General features: G+C 39.9%; 1 long non-coding RNA gene across 1 annotated transcript; it reads right to left on the bottom strand.

The window, feature by feature from the left end:
* LOC110268133 lies at nucleotides 5873-8423 on the bottom strand. The gene is made up of 2 exons (XR_002356206.1): nucleotides 8221-8423; nucleotides 5873-6239 (listed from the first exon to the last, which is right to left on the bottom strand). It is a non-coding gene; the product is annotated as an uncharacterized LOC110268133 (long non-coding RNA).

Raw genomic sequence — 9702 nt, 5'->3', positions numbered from 1 at the left:
TGAACCTCCCCTGTTCACCAATGAACTGAGTGATCTGGATCAACTGACATTGCCTCAGAAGAAACAGGATCCTGGAAAGTTCCTAATACCTTGTACCATAGGCACCATGATCTTTGAAAAGGCTCTGTGTGACCTTGGTTCAGGGATAAACCTCATGCCCATCTCTGTAATAGAGAAACTGGGAATCTTTGGGGTGCAAGCTACTAAAATCTCATTAGAGATGGCAGACAATTCAAGAAAACAGGCTTATGGACAAGTAGAGGACGTGTTAGTAAAGGTTGGAGGCCTTTACATCCCTGCTGATTTCATAGTCCTAGATACTGGGAAGGATGAGGGTGAATCCATCATCCTTGGAAGACCCTTCCTAGCCACAACAAGAGCTGTGATTGATGTTGACAGAGGTGAACTAGTCCTTCAATTGAATGAGGACTCCCTTGTGTTTAAAACTCGAGGTTATCCTTCTGTAAACATGGAAAGGAAGTATAAAAAGTTTCTCTCAAAACAGAGTCAACCAGAGCCCCCACAGTCAAACTCTAAGTTTGGTGTTGGGAGGCCACAAGCAAACTCTAAGTTTGGTGTTGAACTCCCATATCCAAACTCTAAGTTTGGTGTTGGGAAGTCTCAACAATGCTCTGAACATCTGTGAGGCTCCATGAGAGCCTACTGTCAAGCTATTGACATTAAAGAAGCGCTTGTTGGGAGGTAACCCAATTTTTATTTATCTAATTTTATTGTTTTTTCATGTTTTATTAGGTTCATGATCATGTGGAGTCACAAAATAAATATAAAAATTGAAAATGGAATCAAAAACAGCAGAAGAAAAATCACACCCTGGAGGAGGATCTCACTGGCGTTTAAACGCCAGTAAGAAGCATCTGGCTGGCGTTCAACGCCAGAACAGAGCATGGTTCTAGCGCTGAACGCCCAAAATGGGCAGCATCTGGGCGTTTGAACGCCAGAATTACACCCTGGAGAAGAGCTGGCGCTGAACGCCCAGAACAAGCATGGTTCTGGCGTTCAACGCCAGAAATGGGCAATAAATGGGCGTTCAACGCCCAGAACAAGCACCAATCTGGCGCTGAACGCCCAGAGTTGTGTGCAAAGGCATTTTGCATGCCCAATTTGGTGCAAGGTTGTAAATCCTTGAACACCTCAGGATCTGTGGACCCCACAGGATCCCCACCTACCTCCACTCACTTCTTCTCACCCCTCTTTCACATAATCCCATAAACACTCTTCTCCAAAACTCTTCACCAATCACCTCAATCTCCCTTTCCTATCACCACTTCACCACTCACATCCATCCACTCTTCCCCATAAACCTACCTCATAAACTCCACCTACCTTCAAAATTCAAAATTAATTTCCCACCCAAACCCACCCTATATGGCCGAACCTTACCCCCCCTCCCTTCCCTATATATAGCCCTCCATTCTTCCTCATTTTCACACAACACAACCCTATCTTCTCTTCTTGGCCGAATACACCCCTCCCCCCTCTCCTCCATATTTTTGTCTTCTTCTTCATCTATTCTTTCTTCTCTTGCTCGAGGGCGAGCAATATTCTAAGTTTGGTGTGGTAAAAGCATAAGCTTTTTATTTTTTCATTACCATTGATGGCACCCAAGACCGGTGAATCCTCTAGAAAAGGGAAAGGAAAGACAAAAGCTTCCACCTCCGAGTCATGGGAGATGGAAAGATTCATCTCCAAAGCTCATCAAGACCACTTCTATGATGTTGTGGCCATGTTTGTGTCCTATTACATGATCATTAGTAGTTAGTAACTATGTCTTAAAGTTATGAATATCCTATGAATCCATCACGTCTCTTAAATGAAAAATGTTTTAATTCAAAAGAACAAGAAGTACATGAGTTTCGAATTTATCCTTGAACTTAGTTTAATTATATTGATGTGGTGACAATACTTTTTGTTTTCTGAATGAATGCTTGAACAGTGCATATGTCTTTTGAAGTTGTTGTTTAAGAATGTTAAATATGTTGGCTCTTGAAAGAATGATGACAAGGAGACATGTTATTTGATAATCTGAAAAATCATAAAAATGATTCTTGAAGCAAGAAAAAGCAGCAAAGAACAAAGCTTGCAGAAAAAAAAATAGAGAGAAAAAGCAAGCAGAAAAAGCCAATAGCCCTTAAAACCAAAAGACAAGGGTAATAAAAAGGATCTTAAGGCTTTGAGCATCAGTGGATAGGAGGGCCTAAAGGAATAAAATCCTGGCCTAAGCGGCTAAATCAAGCTGTCCCTAACCATGTGCTTGTGGCGTGAAGGTGTCAAGTGAAAACTTGAGACTGTGCGGTTAAAGTCAAGGTCCAAAGCAAAAGAAGAGTGTGCTTAAGAACCCTGGACACCTCTAATTGGGGACTTTAGCAAAGCTGAGTCACAATCTGAAAAGGTTCACCCAATTATGTGTCTGTGGCATTTATGTATCCGGTGGTAATACTGGAAAACAAAGTGCTTATGGCCACGGCCAAGACTCATAAAATAGCTGTGTTCAAGAATCATCATACTGAACTAGGAGAATCAATAACACTATCTGAACTCTGAGTTCCTATAGATGCCAATCATTCTGAACTTCAATGGATAAAGTGAGATGCCAAAACTATTCAAGAGGTAAAAAGCTACAAGTCTCGCTCATTTAATTGGAGCTATGTTTCATTAATAGTTTAGAATTTATAGTATATTCTCTTTTTTTTATCCTATTTGATTTTCAGTTGCTTGGGGACAAGCAACAATTTAAGTTTGGTGTTGTGATGAGCGGATAATTTATACGCTTTTTGGCATTGTTTTTAGTATGTTTTTAGTAGAATCTAGTTACTTTTAGGGATGTTTTCATTAGTTTTTATGTTAAATTCACATTTCTGGACTTTACTATGAGTTTGTGTGTTTTTCTGTGATTTCAGGTATCTTCTGGCTGAAATTGAGGGACTTGAGCAAAAATCAGATTCAGAGGTTGAAGAAGGACTGCTGATGCTGTTGGATTCTGACCTCCCTGCACTCAAAGTGGATTTTCTGGAGCTACAGAACTCAAAATGGCGCGCTTCTAATTGCGTTAGAAAGTAGACATCCAGGGCTTTCCAGCAATATTTAATAGTCATCCATACTTTGGCCGAGTTTAGATGACATAAAAGGGCATTGAACGCCAGTTCTACGCTGCTATCTGGAGTTAAACGCCAGAAACACGTCACAAGCCAGAGTTGAACGCCAGAAATACGTTACAAACTGGCGTTCAACTCCAAGATTTACCTCTATACGTGTAACATTCAAGCTCAGCCCAAGCACACACCAAGTGGGCCCCGGAAGTTGATTTATGCATTAATTACTTACTTCTGTAAACCCTAGTAGCTAGTTTATTATAAATAGAACTTTTTACTATTGTATTAGACATCTTTGATCAGTTGTATGCTATCTTAGATCACGTTTGAGGGCTGGCCTCTCTGGATGAAGACAGTAGGAAAGCAGAGGTTCATAGGAACGAAAGCATCTCTATGCGCTTATCTGAAAGTCTCACCAATGATTTACATAAGTATTTCTATCCTTATTTTATTATATAAATTTCGAAAACTCCATAACTATTTTATATCCGCCTGACTGAGATCTACAAGGTGACCATAGCTTGCTTCATACCAACAATCTCCGTAGGATCGACCCTTACTCACGTAAGGTTTATTACTTGGACGACCCAGTGCACTTGCTAGTTAGTTGTATCGAAATTGTGAATGAAAAACAATTTATTAAGACGTGCGTACAGAGTTTTTGGCGCCGTTGCCTGAGATCACAATTTCGTGCACCAGTTAGCTATCAGGACTTGTCGGGTTGGCTTTATAACCGACAGATGAGACTCGTCAGCCATAGGGCAGGCATACATCATTTGCATATGTTTGAATTGTTTGGGTTTGCCTATTTATTTTAGATTTCTATATCATATATGCTATGTTACCTGATTATGTGCTACTTGTTCTACTTGTACTTTAATAGTGTATTACTTGCCTGTATTGCTTGTGTTTGTACAACTAAGAGGTCCCTCATGCTGGTGTCAGTGGACGCTGAGGGTTGTTCTTGACGAGATGAATTGATGATATAATTGAATAATGATGATGATTATTGAATGAGGAAGTTGAGCTCCCTGGGTAGACGCAGTGAAGTGATTTCACTGCTCCAGGTTGATAATGAGATACTTTGAGCTCCCTGGGTAGAGGCAGTGATGTGATTTCACTTGCTCCAGGTGAGGATAAGAGGTAATGCTATAGAATTATTGAGACAAAATAACTGGTGATGGTTTGGCTTATGATTCTGATTCTGATTTTTTGAAGAGTTAGAAAGTTGGGAAGCAAGAAAGATATCAATCAGATTTAGCATTCCCTTATGACAGTTGCCTGTTTATGGACTAGTGAGAACATAGGGTGAATATTTGGTGAAAGGAAGTTTAGGATGCTTAGTGAGTTTTTATTGCAATGCATTGTATTTATTTGGCACTTTTACCGTACTGGGAACCCATGGGTCGGGGGTTCTCATTCCGTATATATCTCTTTTTTTTTCAGATACAGGTTCAGGTGCTCAGAAGTGAGCTGTGGTTCATCTGAGAGATGGCGAATATCTTTACATTCTCTACTTAATATTTACATAGAATCTCTCCACCTTTATTTGAAAAGCTTTATTATGTATTGAGCTCTTTTGAACTTGCCTATAGAGGCTCTTATGTTTCTTTTGGGAGAGATTAGGAGTTTCTGTTGTCAACTACTTTCATACTGTACCCTAGCCGGCCTAAACTTAGCGGGTCGCGACTAGTGGCTATTTACTTATGTTATATATCTATATACTGTCTTTCTCTTACTCTCCTTTATGCCTTTATTTATATATCGCTTTTGGCTTCACGCTTTATCTTTTAGTTATCGATACGTGAGTGATACGACTTCGCGATTTTATTCTTACTCTTTTCAGGCTTCTCGATTAATACTCCTTTCAATTATACTTATAATTATGTATTGAAAATCCATCTTGAGAGTCGTACCACCTTATTATCATTGACTTATGACTCGAGCATAAGGATTTGGATATTAGGGTATTACATTATGGTATCAGAGCAGTTCATCCTCGTGAGCCTGAGGGATGGAACTGCTTATGCTTCAATGCATACTCTGAGTCTGTGTCTGTGCTAGTTAGGGTATCTAACTGATACGTCTATCATGAAGTTCATGAGTGCACCTTTGGTAATTTGAAGCACTTTACTTGAGATATTGAGACTGATCACCTTGATATCACTTGTTTTGTGTGAACAGGAACCAAATGGCGCCGCGTGGACGCGGTCAAGGTCGTACTAGTGCTCAGGAACCGAGAATCAACCCAAATGACCCGGTAAACTTTATGGCGACGTTGGAGAATATGGCTGCTTCTATGCAGGCCACTGCAGCGGCTCTTGGGCAACAGATGAACAATAATGGCAATGGCGATGGTGGAGCTCAGGGCCCAATGACACTAGCAACCTTCTTAAAGGTTAATCCACCCAAGTTCAAAGGAACTACCAACCTGACTGAAGCCGATACCTAGTTTCAGGCTATGGAGCGAGCACTGCAAGCATAGTTGGTACCTGAAGAGCAGTGTGTTAAATTTGCTACCTATCTGCTCACTGGGGAAGCATCGCATTGGTGGCTAGGAACCCGACATCTCCTGCAGCAGGGTGGTGACCCTATCACTTGGGATGCCTTCCAGGTGGAATTCATAAGAAGTACTTTCCGAATGCTGTAACACCCTAATTAGCCTAAGCCTTACCTCGCATCGTAAAGCCAAGGTCAATCAGAGATTACGACAGTTCTAAACTCATACATAATATATACATATATATATAAAGAATAGTATAATCTAGAAGCCCGATGAAAGATATAGCTCAAAAACAGAATTTCGAAGCACAAACGTACTAACGGAGCTACTAGCTTAAGGCATAAGAAACAGAGAAGATATAACAAAAGATAAGTATATAATATCATAGGGAACTAGTCACGACTCGCAGAGTTTAAGCCGGTTAGCCATATACTGATATACAAAACCATACAGTGAAAACAGCTTATACAAGTTTTGTTCTCTCAAATACATGCCTCTAGGCAAAACAAAATACAAAAGGAGAGATGTATAAACAAAATAAACCAAAAAGAACTCCAAAATGATCCAAGATTCTCTGCTTCTGTCACCAACCAAAGCAACTCACCGAGGTGGGTTGCGACCTGCATCTGAAAAACACAACAACAATATGGTATGAGAACCGGCGGTTCTCAGTATGGTAACAGTCCCAGTGATATAGGATATAAGACCTCGGGACGCCAAAGGCAATCCTAAGCTTCATATCAATCACAAGATTCAACTTAAAGCATTCTAAAACATTTAAGCATAATATACCAACTTGACTTAAATAAACCAGGTTATCTATCTTAAGGGATTTCTATTCTAACCAAACACCGCTGTCCCACAGCCTTCACCAACCGATCCTCCATGCGATCCCATCGCCACCGCCTTCCGAACCTCCTCAATCCCAGCAGAAAACACAGATAATGTTCAAAGCAAGTAAAGCACAAGTAGTAGCATATATGGCAAATAATTCAGATAGCAAGTAAGCATGTTATTCAATTAGGCAAACCATTACAAGTAGACAAAGCATACAAGCAGATAGGAAATGCATATGATGAATGCCTGCCCTACTGGCTGTGATATCACATTGTCGGTTCAACTGCCAACCCGACACATCTCCATGGAGACGTTGCCCTTCGGATTTCTCATATGGGAACCCCCGAGATATAGTGCCCGGATCACTGTCCAGGTACCGGCGCCTGCTCGCCCTATAGATCCAAAGGGATGCGAGCGGGATATTCTTGCCTCAGACCTCACATCTCAACGTAAGCGGGATTAACCACCGTCCTTATGCCGCCGCCACTACCTCGACAGGCGGGATTAACCACCGTCCCTGCCAGGCGCATAGCGTCTCAAAATATCATGTAAAAATATTATTTCAATGGTTTTCAAAAGTATTTTCAGCATACATAGATCCATCACTTCAATCCGAGTCCCCGACTCATCTCAACCACTGTCCCTTTATAACTCAGTTTCCAAATACCAAAAGTCTATCATTCCTCATCTCATATACCAATCATCCTTCACCTAACGTCAAACCATTCTCAGCACGCCAGAAACCTAGGCCTCCGTTTTCTAATTTACCTTAAAATCATGTACTAGAGCCCTTAATTTATATCCCATGTTCTAATACTCAAAACTAGGCCCAAACGTCTTAAAATGTTGTTATAGAAGCTTACAACTTTGTTGAAAAGGCAAAATAGTTGAAAACAAATAAATTTTTGAGGAATAGGACGTGTGCACCCGCACATATCAGAAGTAATGAAATTCTGCAACTTTGGAAAATTTCAGATTTTTAACATCAACTTTGAATGATCATAACTTCCTCTTCCAAATTCCAATTTTTTACAAACTTTATATCGATTCGAACAGTTTTCAATAAGCTTTAATGCTAAACTAATTTCAATAGATTTTGAAAACCAAGGCATAAGTTATAATTAGACAAAGTTCACAAAAAGTCAACTTTTACCAAGACTCACAAGAATCTCAATTTACCAACTTTCATAACCCAATCCAACCAAAACCACATCAATTCTATCACATATCAGAATTTACCATTTTCCATATCCAATTTACCACTCCACCATATATAATCATCAATTCTCACTATCAAATACATAATAATACCCTTACTAACCATCATCATTATTAATTTCAACATCAAACTCCAACATCATATTATCAACATCAATATAACCATTTATCAACAATCCCAACACTCACCTTCAATTACCAAAAATATCAATATTTATCATCCATTATCAACCACATCAACAAACCCTCATCAACAACAATAAATCATACATCCCTCATCAACCTGTATAATCATTAAATTCCAACAACATCATTATTCATCATCAATCATTAAATACCAACAACCTCATCAACAACACTAATCATCAATACTCATTAACACCAACAATTCTCCATAATCATCCTTAATCACAATATTCCAAGGATACCAACAATTAACATCAATTTACACATAATCATTCATACACCAACAACATTCAATCCTATCTTAGGGTCAACTAACCTAAGTGTCCATGAATATTATATACTACATAGAGGAAACCGAAACCATACCTTGGCCGATTCCCTTTATGCACCCAAACTCAAAATGAGCACCAACAAGCTTCCAACCATAATCTAAGCTTTCAAATCCACTCCAACAAGCACAAATAAGTTCCAAAAGCTCCCAAAGCCACAATAATCAAACTATATACATATAAATCACCACAAATCAACCTAGGGTTCAACATAAGCATAATCTCACAAGGGTTTAAGAGCTTTTATCTTTCCCAACAGATTTGATAACACAAATCCAAAGCTAAGCAAGGATTAGAGCAAACCTAAACATCCAAAATCATAAAAACCCATTTAACCCAAAACTCTAATAAAACCCGAAATTTTGAAGAGAGAAACTGGGAAGATTTCGTGATTACCTTGAGGGTTTCTTGGGTGGGTTTTGTAGAGCTCTTCATAAGGAATGCGTAGCCGCAAACGGTGCGGCGATCGGAGCTCCGTAGCTCAAGATATGAGCTTGGGAAGTTTGAAGTGAATAGTAACAATGGTGAAAAGCTCTCACCTCTCTCCTCACTTCAGCTGCTGTTGTGTTTAGGTTATGAGGGTGAAAGTGGCTGAAATGGGTTCATTTAAGTGTATTTATATGTTAGGCTTGGGCCCAACTTGGGCCCGGTCCAATCCGTTAGTGTTTTTAGCCCGTTTGGCCTAACTTCGGGCCAAATCTTTAAAATTAAAGCCCAGTTTTCCATTTCTAATGTTTTTCTAAGGTTTTTTGACGGTTTTCACTTTTCTCGTGCGGTACCAGGTAGACTTGAACCTGTTCAACCGGTTCAACTACCGGTTTGCAATTTTTCACGGTTTTTCGTAGAAAGCACATTTTCTGACTCAGAAAGACTCACTGAGTCCAAAAATTACCTTTAAATCTCCAAATTCTCTCTCTAACTTTTTGGAATCTAATTTGGGCAATTAATCACTTAATTAACCGGTTGATTAGTTGCGGTTCTTACAAATGCTGCCAGGACGGCCAAGGAATTGGAGTTACTGCAGTTGAAGCAGGGTGCTATGTCCGTGTCTGAGTATGCAGACAAATTTGAGGAGCTATTCAGGTTTCCCCGCATGTGTCAGGAAACTCCGGGAGACTTCGAGGAATAAAAGTGCATTAAGTATGAAGTAGGGCTCAGGAGCGATATCTTAAGTTCAGTGGGACCAATGGAGATCAGAACTTTCTCAGAGTTGGTGAATAAGGGCAGGGTTGCTGAAGAGTGTGTGAAAAAGGTGGCTGCAGAAAGAGGAAGTCACAGGGGACCTTTTCAACAGAACCGAGGAAAGGACTTTTGGTGCACGAAATTGTGATGTCCAGGCTCAAACAATCCCTGGCAACGTGAGCAACTTGGTGCGCTGATCTCAGTACATAATTGTCACAACTTCGATACAACTAACCAGCAAGTGCACTCCCCTATTGTCTAAGAACAATGCGTTCAAAGATGCCTAATACAGTAGTAAAAGGTCCTATTTATAATAAACTAGTCACTAGGGTTTACA

Source organism: Arachis ipaensis, chromosome B10, assembly GCF_000816755.2.
Source record: "Arachis ipaensis cultivar K30076 chromosome B10, Araip1.1, whole genome shotgun sequence".
Lineage (NCBI taxonomy): Eukaryota > Viridiplantae > Streptophyta > Magnoliopsida > Fabales > Fabaceae > Arachis > Arachis ipaensis.
The sequence above is the reverse complement of the archived record's forward strand: the minus strand, read 5'-3'. Positions and strand labels throughout refer to the sequence as shown.